General features: G+C 45.9%; 2 pseudogenes; both read right to left on the bottom strand.

The window, feature by feature from the left end:
* Positions 1-1,172: 1,172 nt before the first annotated feature.
* Positions 1,173-1,611, bottom strand: LOC142443317 (non-histone chromosomal protein HMG-14 pseudogene; annotated as a pseudogene).
* A 7,626-nt stretch (positions 1,612-9,237) lies between these two features.
* On the bottom strand, positions 9,238-18,663 carry LOC142443194 (xylosyl- and glucuronyltransferase LARGE2 pseudogene; annotated as a pseudogene).
* Positions 18,664-20,727: the final 2,064 nt, after the last annotated feature.

The following is a 20,727-nucleotide window of genomic DNA, read 5'->3' as shown; positions in this document are numbered from 1 at the left end:
TGTCATTCCCTCAGTCCTGGGATGCTGGCATTTTTGGGATGTGGGTTTTCACTGTTTCTTACATAGTCATAGGTGGCACTGTCCTCAGACTGCAGTCTGACAATCTGAAGATATCCTGTGCTGACTGAATTAACCATGGAGAAGACCTTTCCTTCTGTAAAGTCCTCAAGGAGATGCATTGATACAGTGAGTGCAATGCTAGCCTCAACAACAGCAGGTCTTGTTTTGATGATGCTGCGTCATTGCTAGGGGTCCTGTAGTCAATTCTGATTCCCTGTGAACCCGCATACAATAGTCACAAACACTGCTTGGACTTAGATTAGGTCAGTCATCCTCAAGGTGCACTAAACCTCCCAATATACTGAAATGTGGGAATGATGGTAGAAAATATGATTCAAAGGAAAATACAATCCAATTGGCTGCAGTTGTGTTCTGTTAATTGGTAAAAAAGAATAAAACATTGTAGGTTAAAATTCGAAATAGTTTGTTGTTGTTTTGTTTTTCTTTTTTTTGTAACTGGCATTTTATTGGTTGTTTTGCAATCAGTACAGAGACATTATGAACAATTTGTACACAATCCTTAACGCATGTACCAAAATCCTAAAATGGCATGTAGACAAAATTTGTTTCTAAATTCCAGTGACTTTCCAGCTTTAAATTTAGAGGCAAATTTTTAAAAAGAGATAGATCAAGTACCATTATCTTCAAATGCTGTTAAACTTACATCTTAAATCCCACTAATTCACAATTCAATGTCACACACTACACACTCACTCAAATGTTCAATCCTTCACAGCACGTAACAAAGTGATCAGGAACACTGGACTACCACGACCAAAGCTGTTACAGGATGCACAGTTCTGACCAGAGCCATGATGGCAGAATGGTTTCAGACACAATTCTATTAAGAGAACAAATGTGGAAACAAAGTTTTAAATGTTCAAGTCATACAAATGCATGACAGTGACTCCAAATTGCCATTAAGAATGTTTTGTATTAGGGATACAAAAACTTCCCCCCTTCCCATGGAATGTTATGTTGACACCCAAGACAGTCAAATCTTCCCACAATTTAACATCCCACTATTTTCTGGTTGTACTAAAAAATAAGCAACCAGTAAACGATTTCACATCTTAAAAAAAGCATTTACACTAAAAAAAAAAATGGGATGAATTGGGATTTCCTTCTTAAAAATGTTTCTAGAGCTACTAAAAAACTTGCATTTACAAAATAGTTGATAAAAATATTCCTCTGGATTGTACAAGAAGGGAGGCAACAGGGCCCACTGATGAGACATGACAAACATTAATCAGACTGGGCTTCTTTTTCTCCTGCTTCATCAGAGGCTGCACTCTCCTCGTGTTTCGTTTCTCCGTTTTCAGCAGGTGAATCTTCGTTAGCTTCTTGGTCAGCTACTTCAGCCTGTTTTCCCTTTGCTCCTCTCTTCCCTTTTGGTTTCACTTTTTTGTCCGAAGATTTATCCTTTCCTGGTGCCTTTTTGGGCTTCGTCTCCACTTTTGCCGGCACAGGTTTCGCTGACAATCTCGCCAATCTCCTCTTGGGCTCCTCCTTCACCGTCCCTTCGGCCGAGCTGACCTTCCTCTTGGGCATCATGGCTGTGGGGAGGGCGCTTGCAGGACGCCTTCGGACCGCGGGGCACCGAGAGCCTTCTGGACGCTGGATTGCTGGCGCTGCTGCTCTGCCCGCCGCTGCCCGAGCTGCTAGGACCCGCGGCGGGGCTGTTTTGTTTTTCTGACTCTATGACTAAGAGATGGCATGGAGGAGAAGATCCCCTTCCAGATCTTATCTAGTGACCGATTGAAAAGCTCAAGAGATGAATGGAGCCTTTCTTCCAAGATGGCTTTGCCTTAAGTCTGGCATGCTGTCCTGGTCGTAAGATAGGAATACATACAGGGTTGAGGGCCAGGGCCTTGACCTAAAACTTGGATCTCTCTTTTGGACTGAGATTCTGCCCAACATGGTCCCTGAGTATCTACTGAAAGTCATGAGATAAAGAAAGTGAAAACTATATAAAAAGTGATTGATTTTCATTTAAATTAAAATTGTGACATAAAATTATTTAGGTTAATATGGTCTACAACAGTGGTTCTCAACTTGTGGGTCACAACCCATTTGGGGGTTGGACGACCCTTTCACAAGGTTCTCCCGATTCATAACAGTAGCAAAATTAGTTATGATGTGGCAAGAAAAACATGAACTGTGTTAAAAGTTTGCGGCATTAGGCAGGTTGAGAACCACTGCTCTAAGCGATCTCTAATTATAATGCAATTCTGAACAAGATTCCAGCATCTACCTTTAAGGACATGGAAATTACTCATCAAGTTTAAAAAAAACAGGCAAATAGACCCAGGATACATAAGATCAGAACAAGTATTAAAGGACCCATGGGCCTTTGAATCTGCTGTGACCCACTGCATCTCCCTGCCACTGATCCGATGGGAGACCCAGCACAATCAGGGGGAGGAAGAGAAAGGAGGCAGACATTTCTGTATCAAAGGCTCCCTGATTCAGAAGGCTCTGGAATCCCGATTGCAGGGCAGTGATGGTGGTGGTCTCATTAAGTAAGAAACCACAGCAGGTATTTGCCGAGGAGTGATCCTGGCTGTTATACGAGGTGGGGACTATGAACAGTGTGCTAATGCACAGGCACCACAGCTCCACAACAAAGTGTCTCCAGAGCTGATTCTTGAATCAAGTTGGATGACAGAGAGGAGTGATGTGACCCACAAGTGTGCCTTGAATTAGTAAGCTCCACAACAAAGTGTCTCCAGAGCTGGTTGTTGAAACAAGTTGGATGACAGAGATGAGAGTGATGTGACCCACAAGTATGCCTTGAATTAGTAAGCTCCTTAGATTCCATTATTTGCAATTAGAAAATTGAGTTCCAGTGCAGCATTATGGTTTGATTTGAACATATGCATCCACTAATTCATGCACTAATTTATTCTTTGTGGGATCTGAGGGTTATGAACACACCAAACATTCTTCTGCACAGAGGGAAAACCAATGAGGCAAGCAACCGAGCTAGGAAACGAACAAAAACAAACCCACTATGATTGCATCTCTTCTGAGTCATGGGAACCCTAGAAGACTGATTAGAACTGCTCATTAGGCATTCTCTGACTGTAGTTATTTACAGGAATAAACGTCATCTTACTCGGGGAACCATTGACTGGTATGAATCCCTGACCTTGTGGTGAGCAACCAAATCTTATCCCACAGCACCACCATAGCCCTTTATATCTCTGCACCAACAAGCCCATATTACAGGGTTTCCTAAATGTCACTTTTAGAAGCCAAGTAATAATTTTTAATATTATTATGAATATGAATAAGGAAGGCCATAAAAAATGACCTTTGATTTAGTGTTGTAAAAGAATGATGAAAGTACCGTGGGACAGCCTTTCAGTAAAAGAAATATGTTTGAGTGAAATACAGCCAGAGTTCCTTAAAATCAAGGACAGTAAGACTTTGTTTCATGCAACGTTATCATGATCCCAGTCCCTTGAGAAAGACATCCTCCATGATAAAGTAGGGGATCAATGAAGAAGCTACATCATGACATGGATTGACACGGTGGCTGTAACAATGGGTTCAGGAGGCATTATTTTATTCTGTTGTACATTGAATCACTTAGAATTGGAATGGACTTTGGGATTAACAACATCAAAACAAATGAAAACACACAAGATTCTTCTCAGGTTGAATAACAATGCCGGGGGAAAGGGTAGATGTTTTATGTGGGGAAACACACCTAACAAAGGGAAATATGTAACAGAATACACTGTCTTGATCATTGCCCATATGTTAAAGCTCACTGTGTCTTGGCTAATCGGTGGTTGAAATGCCTTTGTCAACATTTATAGAACTTTGTTTGGGTTCAGGATGGTGGTTAGTCGCTCCAAGGTTGTTTGGGTTCAGGATGGTGGTTAGACGCTCCAAGGTTGTTTGGGTTCAGGGCAGTGGTTAGACGCTCCATCAAAGAGAAGAACAGGCTGAAAAGGATTTTCTTTAACATAATACTCATGGGAGAAAGTAATCATGTCTTCAACAAACTGAATCAATTTTAACAAATTGAATGGCCACCCTTTTGGCTAAAAGGTGAGCATTTAATCATTGTGCCACATAATTTTGTGGTCCAGGTTCACCTAAGTATAACTTACATGCATCGACCTTTATTTTTGCAGATGAATGTGTATCTTCTTGTTGCCCCATGTTTAGACATGATATAGATTTCTTCCATGTCAGCACTATTGCTATTTTCTGCTCCTGAGTGTTTATTGAGTGGTGCTGCCTTATGCATTCTATGATTTTAGAAGCACCCCGGACACTATCTGTAGTGCCAGAAACAGCTGCTGCAGTTGTGAAAACTAAGAGTGACTCCAATAATGGCCCAGACCCTGTAAGAAATGTCAAAGAACTGTTGCATCTGGGTTATGGTGCTAGGGAATACCGTTAAATATATCATGGGCGGCCTGAAGGACAAGCAGGTCTCCTTTGAAATGAGCACATCTTGAATACTTCCCTTTTAAAAATCATTTTATTGGAGGCTTGTACAATTCTTTATCACAATCTATACATACATAGTCTGTAGCACATTTGTACATTTGTTGCCATCCTCAAAAAATTTGCTTTCTACTTGAGCCCTTATCAGCTCCTCATTATTCCTCCATCACCGCTCCCCCTCTCCATCATGAACCCTTGATAATTTATAAATTATTATTTTGTCATATTTTACACTGTCCGACGTCTCCCCACCCATTTTTCTGTTGTCCAACATCTTGAATATTTCTTGGAAGCATTCGAGTAAGACTTCATTGCACTTATTTGGTCATGTCGTCATGAGGAACTAGTGCCCGGAGAATGGTCTTGTGCTTGGTAAAGTAAAATGTCAATGAAAATGAGAGACTTTCAACTATCACAAACGCTGCAATGATCAGTCCAAACAGAGGAATGATTGTTAGGATAGTGCACGTCCGGGCAGCATTTCATCCTGTTGTACATAGGATCTCTGAGTTGAAGCCAACTCAAGCGTACCTAATAATATCAAGACATACAATATTATCCAGGTCAATGTAAGTTAAAATTATTACATAAATATACATGTGGAAGCATGTATGAATACACCTGATTGCTTAGAGAAAACTTGGGACTCACAAGAGAGATTTTTCCTGCATTAAGGTTTCTATCAGGATCCCTCGAGTAAAGTAGTTTTGCTTTGGGCAGAGATCTGCATGTAAACAGTTTAAAACAACCAGATGTTCCATGGAAGAGAGGGCTTTTTACTCCTGTAAATAGTTATAGTCTCAGAAACTCACAATGGCATCACTGTAAGTTGGCATAGACTCTGTGGTGGTGTTTGGTGTTTTGGAATGTCTCTGGCTTTGACAACAAATAATTCTAGTTAATACAGTCAATTGCAGACATATCAAGCCATTAAGTGTGAACTCTGTTATATTTATATGGTCAAAGATAGACAAAGCCCATTCCAATGATAAAAAGGCACTTTCAGATACATGAAGATTCCCCAGAGTGTGTACATGACAATCCCTAGAGATGTGCTGAAAGTGTGGGGGAAACACAGCTTCTGAGAGGAAAGCATCCCTGACTCCTCTCTCGTGCATGTCCTGGAACCATGGCCTGTTGCAGGGGGGTTTGTGTCTGGCCTCACACTGACTTCCCATCACTGTGTCTCTAGCACAGCAATACATGCTGTGTTCTCAGGATTCACAGAGCTCAGTTTTAAATAACTTGGCTCTTGAAAATGCCCTTGTGATGCTGACTCATGACTGGAGAGATGGATTGTAGTATATTTTCCCATCATGTTATTACCTCAACTCACCCCAGGCCCTTTCCTGGAGCTTGGTAATCCAGTGCACATAATAGCTAAAGAGAATCCAGAGACAGCATAGGTGAGAAACACGGTCTGTGAGGGCTTCACCCGTCAAGGGCCTGACTCTTGTAGCTGCACCTGAGCCAGGACACCTGGGGATGAAGAGAAAAAGAGTCATGTGCTCAAATGCTGCATCCCCAGACTTCATGTAGGAGTCCCTGAAGCACTCACCTCCCAGAGTTGCCACCAGAAAAGAAAATCCACACATGCTTCATGTTCATGTGGATAAGATTTGACACCCCAAAATGCTCTTCAGAATGATGAGGATTTTGAATTTAAATATACGTGTGCTGTAGCTTCATGTGGCTGCCAAAGAGATATTTGCATGTTGGAAGTGCATTTGTACATCAGGGTAAACAGGATAAAGTGAGGCCCCTGGGTCTGCTCCGCCCACTCAGAGAATGTGGCTAGCTGTGCCTTCAGGGTAACCCAGATTTCTTCTGAAGTTTTCACTTTATCTGCTGCAGAGTTCTCTTAATCCACACAAGAGTGTATTCTGTTCTAGGAGCTATATGCAGCCACAGAGCAAGGGCATTTTTATTCCCAGATTCCCAGTGATAGGTACAGACAGATATCGAGAGAGAGAGAGAGAGAGAGAGAGAGAGAGAGAGAGAGAGAGAGAGAGAGAGAGAGAGAGAGAGAGAGAGAGAGAGAGAGAGAGAGAGAGAGAGAGAGAGAGAGAGAGAGAGAGAGAGAGAGAGAGAGAGAGAGAGAGAGAGAGAGAGAATATGAAAATATCCACCACAAACCAGGGCCATCTCTCTTCTGATTCATGACACCTCGTTAGTCTATATTTAATCACTGGAATGTTGTGGTGTGGTCAGACAACATCCAAATCACCAAACATATTGCTAAATTGGGTAACCATGTCTTTACTTAATTCAAATTTACTGCCATACACCTTCATATCAAGTTTAACTCATGAGATGGTATTTTCAATTGCTTCATATGCTTGTGAAAGTTGATCATTGAATAAAGAAGAGTAAAGAATCATTGCATGTGAATTGTGGTGCTATTGAGGAATACTGGAATTACCATGGACTCTCAAAGGAACCAACCATGTGGATCGCAGAGTAAAGGTTAACTGATGAACCACCAGCAGCAGAAACTCCTCAGGAGAAAGACTGGACTTTCTATTCCTGTAAACCATTACAGTCTTGGAAACCCACAGGGCGGTTGCTATGAGTCAGCACTGACTTAATGCTAGTTGTTTTGGTTTGGCCAAAGGAACAAACAAATCTTTCTTGGAGTAGTTTATCCAGAATATTCCTTAGATACCAGGATGATGGTACTTCATCTCACATTTTTTGAACATGATATCAAAAGAGCCCAGTACTTGGAAAAGGGTATCATACTTGGCAAAGTAGAGGACAGGTCAAATAAGAGTAAGGCCCATGAGGAGACAGAATGACAATAGCTTCAATAATGGGCTCAGAGTTATGAACCATAATGAAGATGACTCAATATTGTACGTTGGTTTGTTCTTTTGCGTATAGGGTTGTTATGAGTTGGAAATGAACTGACCTAACCCAAAAAAACAAAATGAAAAGTACATACTTAAGAGTGAAAGGGGTGGAGGTTAGCCTGTCAATCAGGTAGCAGCTTGATGATCTCTTTGGAGGTGCTAAGGAGACAAATAGCTCACTGGGGGTGGGGCCTCCCCCCTCACACCCCCTTGCTAGACACCGCATTTGACAAGCCACATGGAGAAAGGCTGATGGAGCCAGAGCCCTGGGAGTTGTAGGAGCCATGTAGAGACCCCTGCCAGTGCTGAGGCACTTCTACTGCCACTGGATTCACAAGATGTTTCACCCATTGGCCTGTGATCTTCCTGTATCCATCATTACTTGGCTGAATGAGTGTAACAAGGAATTTATGGACTAGTATTGCACATCTGGGCTAATATTGGGCTTATGGACTTGATGTAGATTGGGCTGGGATGTTTTCTTAATACCCAATTGCTCTTGTATATAAAGCTTTTTTCTTATACACATAAGTGTCTATGAATTTGTTTCTCTAGTCTACCCAGACTAACAAATATGCTGAAACCAATATCTATTGATACTTATATCCTGGAAAACTTATGGTTACATAAATTCATACAAAGTTCTCACACAGGATATTCATACAAGGATTGCATATGAATGACACAAATAAGAATTGAAGAGAGATTGAGAATATTGAAGTGCATGATGACCTCCCTTTCATGGTTCTGCATTTTACTAGATAAACTAACTGAATACAAGCTCAGTGTATATACTACCATGATCATCACCTACTTGTGTTCTCCTAAAGGCAGGCTGGCAGTTATTCACAAGGTATTTGAAGGGGCTGATCTTGGAAATCATCCAGGATTTGTGGTCTCTGGATTAACAGACTAATAAAATGTGGTCTTCGGTGATGTCTTCAAAAGCCACCAAGCTGTATGTAAAGATGGATAAAAAACAATGAGCATGTTAAGTGATATGTTCCTGAATGAAGAGATAGAAAAGGAAGTTAGTGGTTTCCCTCTTAAAATAAGTAATAATAATATCTTCAAAAAGACCTGTTGTAGAAGCAGGACATCCAGAATTCTCATTGGAAATTAAAGGACAGGTTTAAAAAAAAATCATTTTATTGGGGGCTCGTACAATTCTTATCACAAACTTATCATGGACAATGGAGCAATGGTAGTACCGTGAGCTAACTGCTGGGTCAGTACTTTGAAACTATCAGTCATTTCACTGGAGAAAGACAAAGTTTCTATGCCCACACATAGTTACAGTGCAAGAAACCTCCGGGAAGTTCTAGTCACAATTTTAAAGTTACTCTGTGTTGGAATCATTTCTTTCTTTTTTAGCTGATCAATTTGTATTTATTTTAACATTTTACTAAATAAAGCCAAATAAAGTCTGTTGGCCTCAAGGTGCTGGGTTTGGGGCAGGGGAGGGCAGGGGGTGGGTGGCCTCCGTCCTCTTTGGCCCCCACACTGCTGCCCCTCCCGTGACTGCAGTTGCACAAAGCTTCCTGAGAAGTCGCGCCCCCAAACCAAGAGAGAGGGGCATACAAGGGGTTTTTAACAAACATTAATTATAAAAAGGAGCTATAGGTCGTTGGGACAGGGAACCAGCCCCAAAAAGGCTGGGGCAGGGGGAGGCTGGAACCCAATGGGGGAGTAGCAGCATGGGTGGACCTCAGGCCCCACCACAGATGCCCCTGCCCCAGCCAACCCCATGGAGACCGTAAATAACTTAATAGAAATGTCCTTGGGAGGGGCAGGGGAAGCTCCCAGCATGCAGTGTGGTACAGCTGAACCAGGCAAGCGCAGCCCCAGCCCTGGGGGATCACAGGACACCCCGGGGCTGCTTCAGGGCAGTGAGGTACTTGAGGGCAAAGGCCCCATAACGGGGCGGGACAGGTCCTGGTGGAATTCCTCCTTCAGGGCCCGCAAGCAGTGGCGGTAAGTGGGGTTGGAGCGGAAGCGGGAGATGTCCAGGCTGGGCGCGTGGGGCATGTGAATGGTAAACGCTTCCGGCAGGACCAGGAACTCATATTCCTGAGCATCCAGCTCCTCCATGTGGGCCACCTTGTTCCAGCCAAAGCCCACAAAGTGAGCATCGTAGTGGGGACAGTTACGGGGCAGCACCATGTAAGGCTTGTAGTCCGCTGCCCACTGCTGTGGGTACGGGGTCTGCGCCTCCCTCCAGCAGGCGTAGTCCATGGGCGCATGACCCTGGGGCCACATGTCGCACCTGAAGGTTAAAAGAGCGCCGGCGTCCAGCAGGGCTAGCAGCTCGGCCTTGGAAGTAGGGAAGCTGAAGTGCAGGCTCTCGAAGGGGTGCTCCGCAGCTCCAGCTGCTCAAGGGAGGCCCTGAGGGAGTCATAGAGGGAGTGGGCCTGCAGGAAGTCTATGTCACTGAGGAAAACGTGGGACTTGAGGGCCTGGCCAAGGCCACGTTGCACAGATGGTTGACCGGGTAGAGGGGCCCCTCCGGGTACACCATGTGGTAGGCCACGTTGCGCCACACCGAGAGCACCGGCGAGGCCCCCCACCTCGCCTCGGTGTCAGCCAGGTCAGTTGCACAGGACTTCCAGCATTTGCAACTAGTCCATGGAGAGCTGGGCCACCAGGGTGATGTCGTGGCGCCTGGGCGGTGACAGCTCAAAAGGCAGGGTGGTGAGGTGCATGCAGGCCACAGTGAGCCGCTGCTGCTGGAACTCAAAGCAGGCTGCGTCCTCATCTAGCTGTGCCAGGGCGTGCTGCAGCTGCGCAGCCTGAGGTGGGGGCTGGCTCGGTACCCAAACAGTTCTCTGCGCAGCAGGTTCCCGTCGTACTCCAGGAAGGTCAAGTGGAGGTTGCAGAAGAATTCCACATGCTTGTTTTTCACCCGGAACTTCTTTGGCGAGTTCCAGGGCATCACCTTCAGGCCTGACGCCTCAGAGTAGCAGTGCTCAGCCAGCGTGTGGTCAGCCAGCTGCACGTCCCAGGTGCAGGGCAGCAGCAGCACCAGCCCTGGGTGATCCTTGAGGACAGCACTGAAGATGTCCTGGTCAGCCCAAGAGCTGGCCGACAGGGTGAGAAGCACTCTTCTCGCAGTTGCCTCCCACATCTGCTCCCAGCCAGCCTGCCGAAGCCAGTCTAGTCTCAGGAGGATGACGCCTGTGTTAAATCCCGGCCCAAGGCGGGCCAGGACCTGTGGTTCTTCCAGAGGTTGCCCAGGTACCAGTCACCTCTGATTCTCCACAAGACCAATCATCTGCTTGTCAGAAAAGTGAGTAAAAAATGCCCAGAGCTCCGCGATGTCAGAAGCGAAGGTGACGTCTGTGTCGAGGACAATGACCCGGTCCAGGTCAGAGGGCAGGGCACCGGGCAGCACTAGTTTCAAGAGCCCATAGAGGCCGGAGTAGTGGGTGTTGGAGATCCAGGAGACCTGGGACTGGAACTCATCAGCATTGTAGAAGCTGACTCGGATGGCAGGTACCATCCACGTGTGGAAGTGTCTCCAGGATGTTCCTGGCCACCGCTTCCATCACCAAGTGGAGGTGCAGGGAGTTTCTCCTGTAGAAGAGTAGGGGTTTGACCAGGGTGACCACTTCCCGGCTGGAGTTAGAGCTTGCACATACGATGGCCACCTGCAAAAGCTTGCACTTGGGCAGGAGTGACCGCAGTGGGACACAGGCCGAGCTGTTGTGGTCCCACGGCAGGGCTCCATCTAGCACAGCAGGCCCTCGCAGTCGCCTGTAGTCCAGGTCCGGGCCAAGCAGGTAGAAGCCGAGCAGCAGCAGCAGCAGAGCAGCGGCCCCCAGTGCCCAGGGGTGCCCTCGTGGGCAGCAAGGCTGCCCAGAAGGGAGCTCTGGGCGGGGTGCGCACCGTCACAACCCCCCGGGCTGCGGGCTCCAGCACGGGCCCTCAGGAGCTGGCGGGGAAAGCGGGGGGCCAGCCCTAAGCAGCAGGGCCTGAAGGCCGCCTGTCCTGCCTCCACACCTCCTCGCCACCCTCACCTGCTCCTGTGGCCCGACTTGCCCAGCGGTCCCTCCCGGAATCATTTCTATGGCAGTGAGTTTGTATCTTTTGTTTTTGGTCTCTTGGAAGAAGTACAGGACAAATGCTATTAAAAAGCAATGATAATGACATATCACCCTCAATACATGGGACATGTTATGAATGGGATCCTCTGAAGAGACACAATTGTTTGTTTTTAAAAGTTCAAGAAACATAAACCACCTTCAGTGGCTGTGTTTTTAATAATAGTACAATAATTGTGTTAATTATGTAAGGCAAGGTAAAGATACTGCAAGCCTAGGAAGGATTTCATCTGTTGTACAAAGGGACATTACCAGTGAGGAATGTTTCTGTAGGGCTTTTTATCAACATAAGTAAATATGAGGAATACAAATTCCGACTTATTGACCAACTGGACACATTTCAATCAGACTCATTCTTTTGATGAAACCATGAGAGGATCCGTCCAACAGTGTAAGAGTCAAATCTGCCATCGTTAAAAATCTAAAGAAAAGGGATCAGTTACCAGGCATCAAAGAACAAAAAATCATATCATTGACTGCACACCTCCATGATAGGATCGCTGAAGACAAATGGGTGCATAAGCAAATGTGGTGAAGAAAGCTGATGGTGCCCGGCTATCAAAAGAGATAGTGTCTGGGGTCTTAAAGGCTTGAAGGTGAACAAGCGGCCATCTAGCTCAGAAGCAAATAAGCCCACATGGAAGAAGCACACCGGCCAGTGCGATCACGAGGTGCCCAAGGGACCAGGTATAAGGCATCATGCAAAAAAAAAAAAAAAGAGATAAGTGTGTGTTTATGTATGTGTATATATGTGTATATGTATATATGTATGTGTATATATGTATATATATATCATATTAAATGAAGGGGGAAGTGCAGAGTGGAGACCCAAGGCCCAAGTGTCGGCCAATTGAGATCCCCTCATACAGGGGTTTAGGAGAGGAGATGGGTTAATTAGGGTGTGAGGTAGTATCGATGAAGAACACAGCTTTCCCCCAGATCCTGGATGCTTCCTCCCCCCAACTACCATGATCCGAATTCTACCTTGCAGGGCTGGATAGGACAGAGGCTGTACACTGGTACATATGAGGGCTGGAGGTACAGGGAATCCAGGGTGGATGATACCTTCAGGACCAAGGGTGTGAGGGACGATGCTGGGAGAGTGGAGGGTGAGTGGGTTGGAAAAGGGGGAACTGATTACAAGGATCCACATGTGACCTCTTCCCTGGGAGAGGGACAGCAGAGAAGGGGGGAAGGGAGACTCCGGATAGGGCAAGATATGACAAAATAACGATGTATAAATTACCAAGGGCACATGAGGGAGGAGGGAATGGGGAGGGAGGGGGAAAAAAAAAGAGGACCTGATGCAAGGGGCTTAAGTGGAGAGCATATGCCTTGAGAATGATTGGGGCAGGGAATGTATGGATGTGCTTTATACAATTGATGTATGTATATGTATGGATGGTGATAAGAGTTGTATGAGTCCCTAATAAAATGTAAAAGAAGAAAAGAGAAAAAAATGATTAGGCAAAGACTGTACAGATGTGCTTTATACAACTGATGTATGTATATGTATGAACTGTGAAAAGAATTGTATGAGCCCCAATAAATTGTTAAAAAAAATCTAAAGAAAATATTTCACTGCCTGATGGAATAAAGAAAACTGTAGTGAAGAAGCAATGGTGACTCTGAACGAGCTAAGAATTCATGTCCTCTGGTAGACCTTTATATCTGGATTCTACTCAAGAAGTTTATTGCACATTTCAAAAAACCAAGGCCCAAACTGGGATGCTTATACCTTATATAACAAGCCTCAAGGCACATAAGGAAGATCAGTTATCCAGTGCTTGGAACCACATATGCATTTGATAGCAATAGACTGCTTCAGAAAGCTCCATCCCTTGTCCCCCGCCCATCACACTTTTACCTTATAATCTGACCTCAGGTTTCCAGTGATTCCTATCTGACCTTACTCTGTATAATGCAAATGCCCTAGGTGTCTGTCTACTCACCATTTTGTAGTACAGCTTCAGGAAATCAAATCGATGCACTCTCTAAATAAAAAGCAGACACACGAGGAAATTTGGAGTCTGGTGAATGGATTTGGTTCAGAACCATTCAGAAGTTCAAATCCTTGTGATGCTTAAGTGCGCAAGACAGCAGTCCCAGGTTTCTCTGGCTCCCTAGACTGGACTGTATTTTGGTATGTGTGGCCAATCTGCAACCTGAAACAGAAGAGGAGTGATCACTTAGGTATGTCAGGTTGTTGGTCTGCACTTCTTGCCCTAAGAGACCACCCTGTGCCCCTGAGCTGAAGATTAGGATTCAACCTGAGGTATTTATTTTAAAGACAGAGCCCACGCTATTCTAATAGAGTCCATTCTTCTCTTCGTCAGGTCACCTTCATTGACATTCATGTAATAGAAGCAGGTATTTCCTAGTCTCAGAGGATGAATGGATTCCAGGTGTTTCCGAAAGGCAATTATGACCCTGGATTACTGTATAGCCTTGGGAGTTCAATGCTTACGTTGAGTGTTGGCCTAGGTTTTGAATGTTTGACTTCGAAGAGGAACCCACACACTTTAATTCGTTATCAAAATAGGTGAATTTTCAGGAAGAATCTATGCTTTCAAGCCAAGTCAATAAACTCACTACTACAATATTCTATGCTAGTTTTATTGCTATAAAACATTTACAATGTACTTAAAAATTTATAGAATTATGAGGTGTGATCAATGATTTCAGTGCTGATACTGTGTACCTTTCTACCAACAAATTCTTCCCCTTTACATGTTTTTATCATTTTCCCTGATTATCTCACTATAATACCCACATCTCACCCATAGTTTTGGGCATCTGGGGAGAGATAAAATGCTAGTATCTTGGCACCACTTGTGAAACTTGCTCCACCAGGAGCCCCGAGGGGTAGGAACACAAAACGAATGTGATGGGACTAGGCTAAGCTATGATAAAACAGGGAGACATTAGCCTGACGTAGCTAGTTGGATATCCTGGTTTGATGTCATTGGCATTGCCCTTTTCAACTCCCAGAGTGTTTCTTAGTCAGGGAGTTGTGAAGTGGCAGTTATTTGACAGGGGTATATGTTTGTGCCCCTATAAAACTAGTATGCAAGTCAGGTTACTAGAAAAATACACAATTTATCTTTGTCATATCTAGTCGTTATAAATATTTGGAATATAAGGCTCACCATTCCCCTTAAGTCCGAGTTTCAATCCGAGCTCTGAGGCAGGCTGGTTAAAGAACAAGGTTGGACGTACTTGATCAACATTCTTTCTTTTAAAAGAAATCATTTTATTATGGGCTCCTACAATTCTTATCACAATCCGTACATGTATCCATTGTGTAAAGCCCATTTATACATTTGCTGTCCTCATTATTCTCAAAATGTTTGCTCTCTACCCAAGCCCCTGGCATCAGATCCTCATTTTACCCCTCCCTGCCACTCCCCCCTCCCTCAGGAACCCTTGATAATTTATAAATTATAATTTTGTCTTAACATGCTTTGTCCCATGTCTCCCTTCACCCACATTTCTGTTGTCTGCCCCCCAGGAAGGAGGTCACATGTAGATCCTTGAAATCAGTTCCCCGTTTCCAACCCACCCTCCCAATTCCCTCCCAGTATTGCCACTCAAACCACTGGGTCCTGAGGTGATCATCCGCCCTGGATTCCCTCTGTTTCCAGTTTCCATCTGTACCAGTGTACATCATCTTGTCTAGCCAGGCTTGCAAGTCCATTTGTAGGCTACTGGACATCCCCTTACAGAAGGGTCTTTGGGAGGAGACAGGCCAGTCAGGGTGTGATGTAGAAACAATGAAAAATAGTACTTTTTTCTAGTTCCAAAACCTTCCTCCCCCCCCCTCCACTGTCATGATCAACATTCTTAATCTAAGCTTGAGAAATTTTAACTCCTTCCAGAAAAAGTTAGTTTATGAAAAAAAATTCCCAAAAAAAAAAAAAACCAGATGGTGATAGTAAGTCAGGAGATCTATGGCTACTTTGCATTGGATGAATCAGAGGAACAACGCCTCTTTACAGTGTTGGAAAGATATTACATTGAGGAAGAAAGCTAATGGTACCAAGCTATCAAAAGATATAGCATCTGGTGTGCTAAAACCTCGAAGATAAACAAGTGGCCATCTAGTTCAGAAGCAACAAAAGCCCACAAGGAAGAAACACATCAGCCTGTGTGACCATGAGTTGTCGAAGGGATCAGGTATCAAGTATCAAGGAACAAAAAAACTCATATCCTTGTAAATGTGGGTGAGTGCAGAGGGGACTCTCAAAGCCCATCAGTAGCCAACCGGACACCCCCTTACTGAAGGGTTGTGGTGGGGAGATGAGCCAGTCAGGGTGCAGGGTAGCAACGATGAAACATATAACTTTCTTCTGGTTTTTAAATGCTTCCTGCCCCCACTAACATGATCCCAGTCCTACCTAACAAATCTGGCTAGACCAAAGGATGTATATTGGTACAGATAGCAACTGGAAACGGAATCCAGGACAGATGATTCCTTCAGGACCAGTGATGAGAGTGGCAATGCCTGGAGGGTGGAGGGAAAGTGAGGTAGAAAGGGGGAACTGATTACAAGAATCTATGTATAGTAACCTCCCTGGAGGATGGACAGTAGAGAAGAGGGCGGGGGGAGACATCAGACAGTGTAACATGACCAAATAAAAATTTATGAATTATGAAGGGTTCATGAGGTAGGAGGTAGTGGGGACGGAGGGGGAAATGAGCAGTCGATATTAAGGGCTCAAGTAGAAGGCAAGTGTTTTGAGAATGGTGATGGCAACAAATGTACATATGTGCTTGTATGTATGGGTTGTGATAAGAATTGTATGAGCCTCCAACAAAATGATATATTTTTAAAAGATTATTACCTTAAGGATTGGGCTCACCTGACTAAAACATGCTATTGCCAATGGCTTCCTCTGCATGTGAAAGATGGGCACTGAATTAGGCAGGCAGAATAATCAATGTGGTTGAGTTGTAGTTCTGGCCAAGAACACCCCAAGTACCATTAATAGCCATGGTACAAACAAGTCTGTCTTGGCAGAAGCAATATCTGAGAAGTAATATCAGAGGACTGCTTAGCGGTACAGATGGTGAAAGTTCGTATAATATACTTTGTACAAATCATCAAGAGAACAGTCCCAGGAGTAGGACATTAAGTTGGGTAAAGTAGAGGGGCAGTGAAAAATAGGAATCCCTCTATTAAATGGACTAACAAAGGGACTGCAACAATGGGTTCATCCTAAATTGTGAGGTTTGCACAGGAGAGTGCAGTGCTTTGTTCTGTTGTTCACTCGGGCCCTGTGAGATGGAACTGACTCCATGACAGCTAATATGACACCATCCCCAGAAACCACAAATAAACACCCAAGACATGCACAAAAACATGCTAGTGTGCTAGTTATGTTTACCAAGTTCTTATTTCTCTTATTGAAAGAGGGAAGAGGTTTCTTTAGTTAAAAAAAAAAGGAACGAACAAGGTGACAACAAAATCAGTGAAGACTTCCTACGCCTCATTATACCATTCTTTTGGAGGTCATCTGAAGGCATTTCTCTAAGCTCCACACAGGATGCGGCAGAGTGTTTTCATGAATGTGGGCTCTAGTGTAAGGACAGCACACAGTCATCGGTTGTAAGTGACATTTTGTCTTTCAAGGGAAGTGTAAATCATACAGGCCTCTACATTGAGGGGTCAGCTGGAAGATCAAAGGATCCAGCAGAACAAGAGACTAATGATAGTTGAGTGGGTTTCAGGCTGCTTAGAAGGTCTATGTGCAATTGAATCAAAATAAAATTTCATGAGACCCTTCCAGCCTAATTGTAAGAGAAATAAAAATTAAAGATTCTGGCATCTAGAGACCAGATTATTCACATATGATGAATAAACACTTTTCCTCCGTTTTAAGTTATTGGGCTCACATATAAAAGTAGTTTTGAAAGAACCCTTACTAATACTTTCTAGGAGATGGGGAATAACCTGTTATCAATGTCCATGTTGGCCTCACCTGCAACCTTAGGCTGCTTCTGTCACAAAAGTTGGATAGACTGGCATCAGGTGGGGCTTAGTCATTTTTCTCACCACCACCTGGGAGATCGACCAGGCGGCCTGTTAGGGCAACCGGTTGGAGATGCTGCGATGAGCACATGCGCCTTGGGCACCTCCATTAGAAGCCCTGACCCCTTCCACGGGGACCGAGTGGGGACTTAGTTATTTTTCTCGTTGCCACTTGGGAGGTCAACTGGAAGGTCCTGTTAGGGCAGCAATAGATCACAAGGAGGGAGCTGCTGTGCTCCATAGGAAACCCTGACCAGGAAGCAGGTTGTCTACCAATAGTTTAGCACCAGGATCCCCAACATGAGGTGCGTGACAGGCAGGCGAGGGTGCTGCCACATTTCTGGTCCCAGCGTACAGTGGGGACTCGCATCCACACACAGCCACAGCCCAGGCCGACAGGGTTGGAGGTTATCCAAGCACAATGGAGCCTCCCTGGTGGTGTCCTATCCTTCCTGCAGTTTAAGAATCTTTCTGTCTTAATCCCACAGAAGGCAGCTTCGCCCCATTGGCTCCTCAACTAAGCCCAGACACCCAATGGAAACCTAAAGTTCCTCTCCTTCTGAGCAAGGTTACCACAGAAACAACACATCACCATTAGGGTAAAAGAAATCTGTCTCAAGACGGTCTAAACCCAGCTCATGTATCCCATTAGTGGGCGAATCATCCAATGTTTGGTAAATTCTGCTTCACAGCAATAAAAAGAGCTGACATCAAAGGAACAAAAAGTGAAGTCGCTGTGAATGGTTGGCCACAACAAGCCAGTTATCCCTGTGTTAACTTTCTGACACCTTCTGCTTAAAACTCAAAAGGTCAGAAGGATCGTTAAGCCCCGCTTTCACGGTCTGTATTGGTACTGAAAATCAAGATCCCTCGAGCTTTTGCCCTTCTGCTCCACAAGAGTTTCTGTCCTCCCTGAGCTCGCCTTAGGACACCTGCGTTACATTTTCCAGGTGTTCAGTCCCAGTCAAACAACCCACCTGACCCCGCTAAGTCCCTGCCTGCCCGGGGAGGGGCCCCAAGGAGGCTGCAGCTATGGCTCAGAGGAAGCACAGCAAGAAATGTCAGCGAAGGTGCAAGGAGACCTACTTTGTATGTATGTGCACAAGGTGCTCAAGTAGGTCCACGCAGACTCCAGCATCTCATCCAGGGCCATGGGCATCGTGAACTCGTTGACCATTGACACCTTCGTGCACATCACCCACCAGGCAGCTCAACGACATATTCCAAACTCCTCGACCATCATGGCCTGGGACATCCAGACAGCTGTGCACCTGCTACTGCCTGGACAGCAGGCCAAGCGCGCCATGGCCGAGGGCACCAAGGCCAATGCCCACCACACCAGCTCCAAGTAAATTGTCCTTCAGCCTCACAACGTTCAAAACCCAAGGGCCCGTTTCAGGGCCACTTCCGTTATCGTCCCAGAGAAAGAAGTCAAACACGTTGGCACTACCTAGTGTTTGGTTTGTTTCGCTTTGGTTTTTGACTCATGCATAGTTTATTTAGTTGGATAGTTTTCATGATGGAGACCTTCTTTTCTTTTTAAATACTTTTGGGCACTTAATGCTCATATCCCACAATTCAACAATTCAAACATCTCAAGAACTGTACAATGAGTACAACAATCAATTGAACACTGTCTTTTTTTCCCACCATGATTAAATCACCTTTAAATGACTTCTGTTGTCACTATTAGTTCTACTGCTCAGTTCCCTCCTTCCTTCATTGTTTGCCCCCCAAATGCCCTCCCTTTCCCCAACTCAGACACCACCACCACCCACCCCAACCGGACATCCCCTACAAACCCTCCCATCATTTCTTATCTGTAGGGATCCACTCCTGTGCTTCACAAACTGTGAGACCCAACAGAAACCATAAGGAACAGAAACAAATTTTAGTGGGAAGGAAAAAAACAGTAATATATAGATAAAAATATAAACAAGGAGTAAGAAAAAAGGCCACTATCAATATTTTAAAGCCAGAGAAGACGTTTCTGTCACTGACCAGCAAGAGATCTTGCCCCTAGAACAGACTCTGGTCGGGTCCAGAGGGAGGTCAGCAGAACAAGACCCCGGGGCTCACCTTTGAGCTGAGGAGGCGCAAGGAGTCTCGGGAGGAAGCTCCGCTGTGTGGAAGGAAGGGGAGGGGAGTTAGGAGACCCGCAAAGAGAGAATCAGGGAACCACAAAGCCCCAAACCCCAGCCGGGATCCCCTTTCTCCAACAGGGACTCCCACCATGAACCCCACCCAATCCGAAAGCGGGGAAATAGGACCTGTCTCAGGGACACCCGCCCACCTCTCACCAAGAGAAGCGCTGGCAGGACTCCTGGGGGAGAGAAAGGGCGCTTGCACCCTAGTCGGCCGGACTAAAATAGCCTCCGCCCACATACATGTCCCGGAGCCCAGAGCCTCCCACCTGGGAGCGCCGGCAACAGGGTGCTCAGGCTGTGGGCGCTTTTCTGGCACCGCAAGCAGAGCATGGGACAGCAGCATCCTTGCTGGGAGCGGCAGTTCTGGCTAAGACACCGCCACTTCCGGCCCTTTCTGGGCGTGACCCGGAGGGGGAGGAGCTAGCGGGGTCATGGAGGAGTGGGTTCTCTGCCTTCACTTCCTCTCAAGGCAGCTCTTGCCCCGCCCATTTCTGCTGCTGCACCAACACAGGTGCTTGACTAGGCAACAAGGCCTGGTGGGCCTGGGGCGGGGCTGGGGGAGGAGCCAGGGAGAGACGGTTCCCGCCAAAGGAACCAAAGCTGTGGCTGAGACTGCAGCTGCAAAGACTCAGCGCGCAGCAGGCAGCCCGCAGCAGGCAGCCCGCAGCAGGCAGCCCGCAGCAGGCAGCCCGCAGCAGGCAGCCCGCAGCAGGCAGCCCGCAGCAGGCAGCCCGCAGCAGGCAGCCCGCAGCAGGCAGCCCGCAGCAGGCAGCCCGCAGCAGGCAGCCCGCAGCAGGCAGCCCGCAGCAGGCAGCCCGCAGCAGGCAGCCCGCAGCAGGCAGCCCGCAGCAGGCAGCCCGCAGCAGGCCAGGGAGCCCTGGATGCGAACCGAGCTCAGGGAGGATGTCAGCCTCCAGGGTGTCACGGAGCAGCAGGAGAAAGACCAAAAAGAAACCTGACGCTTGGGAAGAAGCGAAATTGTTGGCGGGATCCATGGCGGTCAGGAATGACATGCGAAGACGGAGAACTTTGTGTGATGTGATTCTCGTGCTCCAGGAAACAGAGATCCC

The sequence above is a fragment of the Tenrec ecaudatus genome, chromosome 3 (assembly GCF_050624435.1).
Source record: "Tenrec ecaudatus isolate mTenEca1 chromosome 3, mTenEca1.hap1, whole genome shotgun sequence".
Lineage (NCBI taxonomy): Eukaryota > Metazoa > Chordata > Mammalia > Afrosoricida > Tenrecidae > Tenrec > Tenrec ecaudatus.
The sequence above is the reverse complement of the archived record's forward strand: the minus strand, read 5'-3'. Positions and strand labels throughout refer to the sequence as shown.